This window comes from Idiotropiscis lumnitzeri, chromosome 7 (assembly GCF_059441095.1).
Source record: "Idiotropiscis lumnitzeri isolate Australia: NSW breed Sydney's pygmy pipehorse chromosome 7, RoL_Ilum_1.0, whole genome shotgun sequence".
Lineage (NCBI taxonomy): Eukaryota > Metazoa > Chordata > Actinopteri > Syngnathiformes > Syngnathidae > Idiotropiscis > Idiotropiscis lumnitzeri.
In genome coordinates, this window is record NC_142397.1 from 5279392 (window position 1) to 5292149 (window position 12758).

The 12758-nt window shown below is 40.3% G+C and overlaps 1 long non-coding RNA gene across 1 annotated transcript in view; it reads right to left on the reverse strand.

The window, feature by feature from the left end:
* The window catches only part of LOC148333192 (uncharacterized), a 50480-nt gene that overhangs the window by 28650 nt on the left and 9072 nt on the right, over positions 1 to 12758 (reverse strand). Inside the window, exon 2 of the long non-coding RNA XR_015844249.1 lies at positions 3469 to 3693. This is a non-coding gene — a long non-coding RNA (uncharacterized LOC148333192). The remainder of the gene's footprint in view (positions 1 to 3468; positions 3694 to 12758) is intronic.

Here is a 12758-nt window from a genome sequence, read left to right on the forward strand (position 1 = left end):
ATTGACGGCTAAAGACGTCAAAGATCCGTTTTTGTTTTTTTTAATTTGGCTGGTAGTGAACGAGTTAATAATAATCAAGTTCCTGTTCAGACCCATTTGAAATCGTCCAAATCCTCTGTTTTCAGTCTCTCAACAGTAATTATTCACCAATTTTTGTCGTGCTACATGAAATCACATTGATTGTCTGTTGTGTTTAATGCAAACATCTGTTTTTACGTTGGAAAAACAATAACCAAACCAGTAACTTTATCACTTTAAAAAAAAGTGGGTGAGTACATCAATCCCTCACGTGTGATATTGATTGTTTTGTTGTTTTTAATAGTTTGTCATGACGTAGGGGACATGTACGCGAGGGCTAGCGCAATCCCTCATCAACATCAGTCCTGTTTTCATGCTGTGCTGTCTGATAATGAATCGGTGTGCCGGTGTCGATCTCTAATTAGACAACCTTTGTAAGGTTCCCTCCTCGTGTGTTTATATTCCCCTGCCAAACAAATCATTCCTTTCAAATTCTCCAACCTTGGAAACAATCACAGGGACAAAAAAAACAACATTAATTTAGAGCACCTTCAAAAAGGGGACACTAGCCTCTTTGTGATCTTTCATTTAAAATACCTGTCTCATTTTCTTCCACCGAAGTGGGAGTGTGGGATACGTCTGTAATTAACATGATTCTCTTCAATGGAGTCTGAACAGTGCAACATCTCAGAAAATCCTAATTAGTTTTTGAACAAGTGTTTTGGAAACGGCAAAACCAGGCAAGGTCAGCATAATAAGTGAGAGTAGCAAAGCCTAAACATCAACGTCCTTGCACTTTTTTTCATTATGTTATCTTGAGGTAGAAGGAGGGCTGGCTTGCTTGTGGTCAAGCTGAATTGCTTTGAATCTACCCTCAGGGCCACCAATAAATATTTGTTACGTTGCGTAAAGCTCTTATTGTACTGAGCTGCCAGGCTTGTTTCTTTGTTGGTGAACATTGAATTTCCGATTTTGTGGTTATCCTCACAAATTGACTTTCTCATCGCCGTTTCCGATGTGAAAAAAGGCCAAAAGAAAGCTAAATATCTGTTCACTGAGATTTGCGCTGTGTATAATGCAAATACGATCGCTTTGAGTCGTATATTTCCCAGAAAATTTTATTTGGTAAATGGCAAATTATCCCATTTTGGAGGTTCCACAATACTGAATTGAATTTATTTTATTTTCAAAACAAGAAGCCAAATAAATGAACAAGCGCAGACTTAATCCTTGCTGAAAGAAGTCTCATCTAAACTGGGTGGAATGCTGTATTTAATTTGTTGTAATTTTATATTTTATTTTATTTGCGACACAAAAAGTATTTTTTTTTCTATTCAAATTAATTTCTGCTTTATTTTGTTTTGTTAACGCAAAAAGAAAAACATGGCTGATTTGGTTTGTTCTCTAATTGTTGCCTGAAGCATTTTCTACAAGAGGAAAAACTATACTGTAACCCCCCCAAAAAAAATAAAAGAAAATGTAATCAATTAGCATTTTTTTTTGGGGGGGGGGGGTGAATTCTAAATTGTACCACTTTAAAGGTATCTCATTTTGTTTTACTTATAAAAGCCAAAGAAAAAGCATAGCATACTTGTAGCGATAAGGCACACTGAGATTTTCTCAAGTCTCAAAAATTGCCTTGCGACCTATTTATGGACTCTCAGTCCAAGAACGACGCATTACATTAAGCCATTAAGCCAAGGAGACATATTCCAGACATTCCGTATATTCTTCTCATGTCAGCCGGGTTGTCTGTGTGTGCATAGTTTCTGCTAAAATGTAATTCTTGAACTTCATGGTGATCTTTTGTTCCCACATTGTTGGCTGTTTTTGTCATATCCTCCATCAAACTGACAATGAGTCACCCACGCTAATATTAGCCACAGAGTTCAGTTCATAAACTAGGTTATGGAACCACTGAGGTCGTGACCACTCTAGGATGTATGCCTGCTCTCGACCAAAGTCAGATGGGATCGGCAGGCTCCTGCTCACCCGTGACCCTAATGAGGATGAGCGCAAGAGAAAATGGATGGCTTTTGTTAGACTGCGCAGTTGTACCAATGCGCTTCACAGACAATGATTTATTAAAATTTGATCATGATAGTTCATGTCTGTGAATAATCCCTACTCTGAATTGTTCTGGTTGTCGTGGAAAATACTACGATATAGGACAAGCTGAATTCTGCCAGTCAGCAAAGGGCCAGCGATCACATTTCTCAAAAAATTGCCCAATTATCCTATGCAATTTTCGTGTGGTGTGGTAAGAGTAATTTAATTTCACCTCAATGTAACAGTGAAGAAGAAGCGCAGGCACGCCTGCGGCAATTGTCTGCTGAATCAAAGCGTGGCTTAACTGCAATTTAGTCCCAAAAAAAAAAAAAGGCTAGTCACCTAAGTGGAATTCTTGCAATAAGAATATATTGTGTGACGTGTCTAGCATCTACGATGTTGGTATTTCTCTCCCTCATAATCACCGTGATTAGATTCATGCACTATTCATTAAAGAAGAAACTAATCCTTTACAATAATGCGTTCTATGCACCCTCAGTAGACAAAACACAGAATTCTGATTGAGATTGATAGAATATTTCTCCATATTTTTAACTGCAGTGGACTTGACCATGGTAACATTTCGCAAATTACTGATCGCGAATTTAAAAAAAAGGGACAACGCTGCCATCTACAGGGATCCGTTAGTCATTACAAACCTGAAGTTCACAGACAAGCTCGTTGTGACCCTCATCCACGCCTACCTGTTGAAAAAAGTAATTTAATAAATACGTCGGTGGGATTCAACTGCTGGATTCCAGTGGACAAATAGAAAAATCCATGTCGGTGAGCGAGTCAGTATAAGAAAATTTGCTATTTGCGGTCGGGCTCGGTTCCTGTCCCCCACAAATAGTAGGAGGCGGGCCGCTGGGGGGGTTGGTTTCACTGTGCTCCCCTTTAGCCAAATGCAAAACATTAAAAGGAAAGGGAGGAAGCTCTATTAGCTCATCATGTTGCTGTCAGCCTGCATCTGAAAGTGTAGTTCATCACGGACTCCGGAGAGACTTTCGGTACACGTAGCGCAACGCAAAGCGCACAATGTTATTTTTACAAGCCCTTGCCATGAGGCATAATACACGTCAAGATTGCCCGTTGATCTCTCATCTGCTTTGGCGCAGACTTCCGCAGCTGCCGCTGTTTGTGCGATAACCTCGTTTTCCTAATTGAATTGAGCAGCGTGTCATTTAACCCTCAAATTCATCTCAGGTCACAAATAATCACGCAAATGTATTTTTGAGCCACTTGAGTGTGTTTGGAGACTAAAACCAGATTAGTCGTCTCAAGTGACGCTTGATGGGCCGTCTCCCGCCATGCACGCTGCGATAAAATTGCACATTTTAACTGCATTGCTTGTCATATTTCGAGTTTTCCAGTTAAGCTCAACACAGAAGCCGGACAAACCTTCATCTTCGCCCAGAGTTCTTTTTGGCGCTCGGGTATAGGAAGCTGCAGCTCAGGAGTCAGGGTTAAGCCCACATGTGATGTCAAACACTTTCCACCACTTCCTTGTGATCCAATTTCTGAGACTTTGACATTTCGATCCCCTCAACACAGAGAAACAATTTCAGCAAGAGACAGCTGGGAATGACTTGGAGTTGATGTCAGCAGCCGTCCACATGCCACTGCCTGAGGAGAAGAGACATGATAACAGGAATCAATATGTCGCACATGCACAGACATATTTTGTTGCAAATATAGAACAGCAGAACATGTACTTATTCAGAAGACTGCTTGGAGTAGCTATACTGGACAAAATAAAAATGTCAAGTTACACGGCAGAGCTTTCACAAAAATGCAAAACAGACGTTTTTGCACCTCAAGGCATTTTGATAATCACTCCTCAAAGTTAGGACATTCTTGAAATATTGCAACTTCATTTTGTCCCAAAGAAATCTTGGCAAAATGATTTGTCATTGGAAAAAAATTGCTAAATGACCGTTTTTTTGTCGGATTTTTTATTTATTTATTTTTAACCTATCAAAAGTTTTTTTTTTTTCTTTTATGTTATTTGTGAAAATAAATCTTGATTTTTGTAATAACAATTGTATTGTATTGTAATTATATTGTAACAATCCATTTTAGAAGTCTGTCTTTTTGGTAATAATGTACTTTATTTCTTAAATGACAGGATTAGGATTTGAAACAAACCTTGCTTTATTCTCTCTTAAGATTTTACAATTTAAATAATTTTTTTCCTCAAATATAAATCTTTTGAAATGAAAATTATTCACTCTCCTAAATAAACATAAGACACTTTTTCGAATTTAATTGACAATTTTAAAAAAAATCTTTCGATCTTTAAATTTAAAGATTTAAAAATGTAAATATTTTGAAGTGTTTTTTTTCCTGAAAAAGCCCCAAAATATAATCTATTTATTTATTTTCAAGTGAATCCCTAATACACACTGCAGCCCTCCTGACTGACTCCAGGAACATGTGATTATTTTTTTATTTTTTTTCCTCCCAGGAATCAAAACGAGGCCCATGTGGCAAGTTAACACAGGATTTCCAGTGGTTGTGTGTTTGATTTGCAAAGAATAGAAATCATTGTACAAATACAGAATATCTTTCAGAGGAGCTCGACAGATACAATAAGTGAATAACGGAACGTCAAAGTGTTCACAAAGAAGCCATACAATTAGTGGCAATAAATTCTTGTTGGGAAATTCCTCATTTTTGACATGTCTTAGACACTGCTATCTCAACTGCTATGTGCAGCTGAAATGCTTGAATTACGAAGTCATCGGCCCTCAAGCAACCTTGTTCGGGTTTGGGGACTTATTTGACATGGGTCATGTTGTAACTTAACCCCTGATGGATGTTTGGAATGATGTCGAGGCACTTTAGCAGTTAATGTCTTGTGTGTACTTTCATAACCTTTGACCTGCGTGCCCCCAGGCATCTCCGGGGTCAGATATTCTATCCTGGGAGAAGGTCACTTACAAACGCCGACTACCTCGCAGCCAGAGAGCTTACAGTTGACGTGTGTCTTTTGAACTTTGACTTGACTATCTTGTGCGGGATTAGTTTGAAATCAATAATAGTTTTGCTACAGGTAAGCAATTTAACTTAGAATTTCATTCAGATTCAGACGGCTTGAAAATTGACCCCATTGAAATAGTTTGACCTGTAAAATAAATGTTTTTGGAACATTTTCATTCATCTTTTGTATCAACTATATTTGTGAGACTGTCTTAAAATAAGATTTCAGCGGTTTGCCACACATGAAGTTTGGTTACTTAGTTGTCTTGTTTGCAGGGTGTGAAAGAGGCACCTTCCGGGTGTCACCTTAAGCCGCTCATTGTTCAGGGCAAGAATGCAGACCGAGCCCAGCCCACAACGGACTCAAATCTGATTACGACTGTTTAAACACAACCCATTGCAAGACACAGGATCCCCCGCCTTCTGAAGACCCCCCCAACTTTGGAATGTGGCTGGATGGGACCGTCTTTGCCCTGAAGGTCTGGTCTTGTTTGTTGCTTCGAAACGGGCTGACGTTATCTTCTGGAGGCTTCTGGCTTTAACTCATTTAAGCCACTGAGTTCTACCATAGATGCCGCTGACCTTCCACGGCATACGGCAATTAGCCACACCCATCAATAACACCTTTATTAGCATAACAATCAGCCTAGGCTTCGTCTTCAGCTCCATGCCGAGCCCATGACAATGCGACCGGGTAGACAGCTGGGCATGGAAGGCACGGAGGAGGATTTTGTTAATGCCTGCAGCTGTTCTATGCAATGCAAATGGCTCCTGAAACCTGCTTGAGGGCAGAGATCACAAAAAAAAAAAAAAGTTCATATCTTTGGTCCATTCATTTATAAAAAAAATTACATGGGTCACACAATAAAATGGGGAAAAAAATCTGAGTAAAAGTAAAAAAAAAAAAAAAAAAGAAAAATATTCTGTGGCCAAGTGGCAAGTACTGTAAATGCCATTGGAAATATCAGGTAGTAAAACCACCACTCAAGGAATGCAATAAAGTGCAAAGAATTTCAATAAGAGAGTCATTCAAGTAACATTTGCCTAACATTTGTCCGGTAGAAGTTTGAATAAGTGAGAGGGTGAGTTTTGGGAACAGAAACTTGTCAGCTTGTTCTGAAGGCCTGGCTGTGATGTTTCAGTCTGATGTGACGGAGTACATAGTTGAGAGACCGAGAAGAATACAGTTGTGTCACTGTTCGTTACTGGCATACTTTCGCTCGAGATCCTCAATCCTGTTCCTCGAGGGCCGATGCCCTGCCTGTTTTCCATCCCTCCCTGCTGAAACACACCTGATTCAAATGATCAAATCATCAGCAAGGTCTGCAGGAGCTAGATAACAATCGTGATCATTTGAATCAGGTGTGTTGCAGCAGGGAGAGATGGGAAACAGGTAGGACACCGGCCCTCGAGGAACAGGATCAAAAACAATCTGCTTTAGATAGATGAACAAATGGGGCCATGCATTGTGTCGCAAGAGTCTTGGTGGAAACGTGACGCAATCATCCCACTTAAAGGAGAACGTTGTCAAATCCAAAGACAGAGTTGTTTTTTTTCAGAATCCATTCGAATTGTCGTAGCCCTCCAGCAACCAATCAGAGTGCTGGGCGCCACCCTTCAGGTACTGCACTACTGTGTTTGATCGACTGCAGCAGAAGAGCGGAGGAGGTTGTTTTGGTACCAATTACAACTGATCCTCCGTCCATCGATTCACGATAGTGCTTATTTGACTGAGGTCTGGAGGCCCTGGAAATACCTGATTGGGGGGTTTGTCTTCATTTCGTATACATGTTTGAAATGAGGCCACTTACTTAGTCTTTGAAGAACATTACTTTTGTTTCAAATCGTCAAGTCTTTCTTTTTATGAAAGCTCTTCGTAAGAAGAGAGTCCATCCCGAAATGTTTTATCTTAAATGGTACCTATGCAGAACCCAACTTAGTCGTACTAAATCGCTGTTATTCAACTCTTGATCATATTTCACAAATGATGGGAAACTTGTGATGCAGTGACTGTTTTTCAATCTCTGTAAGCACAACTTGTGTTGCAAATGTGGACTCTGGTGACATTTACAGCTATCGTGGCTCATCCGTCACGCATTTTCGTGACAATTCTTCCTAACTCATTTCCCCCTTTCTGTAGCCGTGTTTCACATGTAGATTAGCTGTCCCACGCCATTCAAGCACTGCTCTTTCCATTTTATGACTTCTTATTACGGAAGGGTGATTGGCTCTAAATAACCTAAGTAAGACTAAACGAGGTACGCCTCGAAACGGCATGCACAGTGATCTGGTTTACTCCACGGGGTTTATGGTGAGGGCCTGTAAATGCGAGGCGGCATTTAGAGTCTAAATTAGACAATATTATATCGGATAAGTAACCATTGATTACACAGAGATTCACATTAACTTACATTTTATCAGTGAATGAGTCACTGACTTAGCTAAATGTTTTTCTTCCTATTGATGCTGCTGCTCATTTTTGAACGAAAAAGCAGCAGAGAGTGTACGCTGGTTCTACAGTGTCTCCATAATTTATTCAAAGCAAGATGCATTGCTATTGTGGCCACATCGTATCTTACAATAAGTCTGTTTTCAATTTAGTATCAAATCAGGCAAAATTTTAAGCTCGATATTAAATTAAAGTGGCTGACTCCCCCAATTTTAAAACTTTTTGCAGGTGTTGCTGTCATGCTTTCATCAATGGATAAAAAAAAAAAAAAAGAAATACAAAAATAATAATAGTGATTATATATATATATATATATATCCATCCATCCATTATCCGCCGCTTATCCGGGGTCGGGTATTTATTTATTTTTTTTTAAACACATTTTTTCTTCCTGCTAAAATTAGCCAGTTATGAAGGGGCGGTCCTGGTTCACACAAATGAGCCACAGCTCAACCTCTCCTCCAGACTGCAAAGCAAATGCAGAGTGCAATTTCTGTTCCCATGACGACGAGGGGCAAGGTGGGGGGGGGCGTAAAGACAACATTGTATTTTCACTTGTGGACTCAGCATCCTGCGGCATTAAACTTCTGACCAATCAAGTGTGCAGATAAGTGCATGTAGCGCATGCAGCAAGCATATTGGCAAATATATACCGGTCAAAGCACCACGTCGACAACTTATGCTGAATCTGAATCTTGGTTTGCAATTTAGTGTTTCAGAGAGTTAAGTCCAACCCTTTAATGTAGCCCTGGATCTTTCCCCAACCGAGCTGGCCTGTAACATGGAGTTCTACTCTGTAAGAAAATACATAAACTATGACAAAATTCATCAAAATTCACAGTGGCTTACTCAGACTTTCTCAGAAATAAGCAGCTCAGGTAAGATTTACTAGGTTGTGTAATTTCACACTTGACGAGTCGTCAATGACTTCCCAACAATTAGAAGGTAAGTTTTCCATAATGCACCCCCATTAAAAAAGCTCGGTGGTCCTGTTGAATTTGACACACGCAAGTATGCGTGTGGTGGAAGAACACATGCTGGCTATAGCATTCTGTGGTTTGATCGAATGAGATCATAAATTGTGACATCTTAATGGCCAAAATTGGAACATTTAATGCAGGAAATCTTGGTCAAATTTTTACAGTTTTTATGGCGCTGCAGTCTTGAAGACTCCTGCGGCGAGACTTTGTCGAACCGTCAAGCGGGAGCAAGGTTATCGAAGCATATTGACGCTCCAGCAGAGCATTTGGCGGAGTTCTTCTTCACCACCAACATGGAACATCAGGACACACTCCCAAACGCCCATACCGAGACGCCACCAGCTGGATGTTATGCAAGAAAAACCATTTTCACTCCGACATCTGCTGGATATTTTTGATGCGGCCACGTACAACTAGCGTTTTTTTGTAAAGGGATGGGAAGCACTTTTTTTTCCTTCACATGATTGGAGAAAAATCTGTAGTGACTTCACCTTTGAAATGGCAGTGTGCTGAAGATTTCTTTGTAATTAAAAGAAGTGCAATAACAAGGAACATCTTTCGCTTAAGTGGTAATTTCATGGAGCAATTGGAAATTGTAGATAATCAAGAGAAAATGATTGAAGTTTTTCCTCAGAATATTCACTGCCGGTTTACAAGAGGAATAACAAGAATCTGTACGCTTTGTGTTTACTTTGGGATGTTGTTCAAAGCCGCAGCCGGAAGCAGGCGGCGTTTAAGTACCGCCGTCTGCATCGGTGACGGCCCCCGCTGCCATTAAGTGACAAGCCAACAAATAGTTTCAGGCTGAGGTGAGAAATAAACAACGCTAGCAGCTGACAGATGCAGAGTGCCCCATTCGACACGTCAGAGACGCCTTTCATGTTGCTGGGGAATTACATTGACGGAGCCAGGTAATTTAGCCAGGCGGATACAGGAGGCAGCGGCGGCGAAGGGCGCCACGCTGGGTCGAGAATATAACAGCTCCACTGTACATCCCACGCGGATGACAAATAGCAGACGGGCTGAGAACGTTTCACCTATAGTGCCTCTGAATCGTATTTCATAGAACTGTCACTCGCATCGTCAAGAAATGGTTTTGTGCAGTGGCGCAGCGTAGGTGGCCAGGGCACGATGAGGAAGTTGCACACCGCCAAACGCACCGTAACCATGACCCAGCAGACATCTAATATTTAAGTATACAGAATTGATCCCAATCACCATATTGGATCTATACTAATTGAACGTTATAGACCAGGCGTGGGCAAACTACAGCCCGGGGGCCACATGCGGCCCATTAAACGTTTTAATCCGGCCCGCCGAACTTGAAAAAAATTAAATGAATAAACCTTGTTAATGTTTTATTTTCTAAATACTGTGGTTTTCCAAAGACATATAAATTGATGTAATGTTTTTGTTCAGTTTCATTTAAAAGTAAATGCATTTTTTATTTCTCTGATAAGGTGAGGTTACCAAAACACTTCATCCACCTACTCCTGGTCCGGCACCTCTGCCAAATTTGAAAATCCAATGTGGCCCGCCAATCAAAAAGTTTGCCCACCGCTGTTATCGTCGATCCAAAGTTTATTTTCTTACTAGAACATGTATTTTCATTGTACATTTTGGATTTATATCCACACGTTATGACAATTATTTGAATGACATTTTCGGGAAAGGTTTTCAAGATGATTTTCTAGTTTGTCAAATTTATCCAAAAAGGTAACGTGACCAAATTCTGATTAATCCTCATCGATTTATTGGCTTGTTACTTGCATATTCTAATGCCATCCTTGCAAGGATACAACTTTTCTTCTTTGGAATATTGAATTTTTCTGAAAAATGTGACAGGATAGTCATACGGTATGCTGACAAAATATGAACATTAAAGGCATGTTATTCCCCATGCTCTTGGTTTGACTCAAATTGTTTGGAAATTTACAGTAGAACATTCAAGAATCTGTGTTCCACTGTGCTTAACACCTATTTAAGATGTTCTTAAGCATACGTAGGTTTTGATTTGGGGCAAGAGGCGGCATACACCGAAGGGTGATCAGAGAACAGTACAAACAACCATTTACAATTACATTCACACAAAAGGGCAATTTAAAGTCTACAATGAACCTAACAGTCAGGTTTCGATATATGGGAACTTTGCACTGGAAAACATGAGCCTGAATTCAACACCCCCCGCCCAGTATTGTAACTGTATGTTAAAATGGAACATATTTTCTTTCCAGTTCTGTTTCCAAAGCAAGTCTGGCATCGGAGACCTCATAAAGCAGTCAACATCACACATTGACAGGCATGATAACCGCAACTGTCACAGCTTTTATGAGAACACTTTGCAAACACCATGCCTTTTGTCCCTTTGGGCCACCGTACCGTTCCAATGTGGAGATGAGCAAAAAAAACAAATCAGTCTGTGAGTAATATTTCAGCCACATCACGATTGGTCGCATTTTATCATGCATCACTTCATCCATTTATTCGTGCACCATGCAAACGTCACGCTGAATCTTTTGAATACTTCAAACATGGCACAGCACGTTTCGTTTCATGTATAAAGCTGGAAACGCACTGATCAAAACTACATTGGCAATTGAAACTATTAAACAAAAAGGTGTTGTTTCAGTCTTTGGAGGAAACCAATTCTCCAGAAAGGTTGTAGATTTTATGGAATGACTTTCCTTCGCTGAGCACAATGGATTCAGAGGGAATTTGTCACGGCAAATTTATGACAACATGCGCCCTCAATACGAGGATTATAAAGCCCACCCGAGGGGACAAAGACAGGTTGACACTAAACCACGGCAAGTAACAGTTGCATGCTCACGTCGACTGCCTGTGTGTAATGTAATGACGGCCGTAATAACGGGATAATGCAGAGCAATGACATTCAATGAAATAAAATGAGATAGGTCTTACGGGGAGCGCCAAGATCTCGCTTTATCGTTCATTTCATGGTCCTATATGACAATATGTCTAAGCGCATAAAACCATTCATTCAATTCCGTGAGGGGCAATCTTTTACATGCTAGTAGCGTCTTCGCGGCCACATTATTTGCATTAAATTTGATTTTCTCGCCTATTCATTTGGTTTGTTCGGATTTCTTAATTTTTCCACATTTCATGTAAAATAGAAAGCATTTGTCGCAGGATACACTTTTTGCGCATCTTAATCAGCATATTTGTTTTCTACAAATCTTTGGTCGGATTATAACTTGTTTTAGAATGTGATCATTCACAGGAACATCTTTGTCTTTGCTAGTCACAATTCAAAATAAATCTTTTGCGTGAAGATCGTCAATAGAACCAACACCTTGGTGACTTAGGAGGAGGCCGATGGGCTTATGAACACGGATAGGACCGGTAGGACGCAACAAATCGCTGTGTGAGTCGGAGCAGGACCGAGCGAATGATCCCAGAAGCGACTGAAAGTAGTTATTACAAAAAGGACTAACGGTGTAAAACGACACAGCTGGGAGAGTCCGAGGGGAATGAAGGGAGCTGATAAGACGTACAGTAGCAGGGCCGGTGAAATGCAGACAATGGCGATATAAAGCAGACAAGGGATCCATTGGCAGATGCTTCATTGTAACAGTATGCGGGCCCATTTGCAGGAGGCTGATAAGGTTGTGGTTTCCAAAGATTACACCCTGGACCCCTTGCTTTAAACTGTTTCATGCGCTCAAAAAGGCGGCAAAGCTAAGATATTTTGTTTGTGGAAAAAGACGAGTATCATATGATGATGTTTTTCATACCACGCTCCAAGAATGTAATTTAACAATGTAAGAAATGAGAAACTTTTGTCAGTATGATGAAGAACCTCACTGTGTCTTGTCGCCGGTAAATGATGTGAGGAGGTAACAGGTTGCACTAGTGATTGATGACCATTACAGGGCAGGTGTGGGCAAACTACGGCTCAGGGGCCACATGCGGCCCGTTAAACGTTTTAATGCGGCCCGCTGAACTTGAAAAGAATTAAATGAATAAACCTTGTTAATGTTTTCTTTTCTAAATACTTTGGTTTTTCAACGACATATAAATATATGTTGTAATGCTTTTGTTCACTTTCATTTAAATGTATTTTTTTTTCTCCGAGAACCCATTGTGGCCCGCCAATCAAAAAGTTTGCCCACCCCTGCTCCAGGGTATACTCCGCCTTTCATCTAAAAGCAGCTAAGGATGATTGCCAGCTCACCTCTGACCCTAATGATGACAAAACCTATTCAAGCATTCGCTAGGGGGTTGAACTTTATTTGCACAAATGCATTTTTGAATAA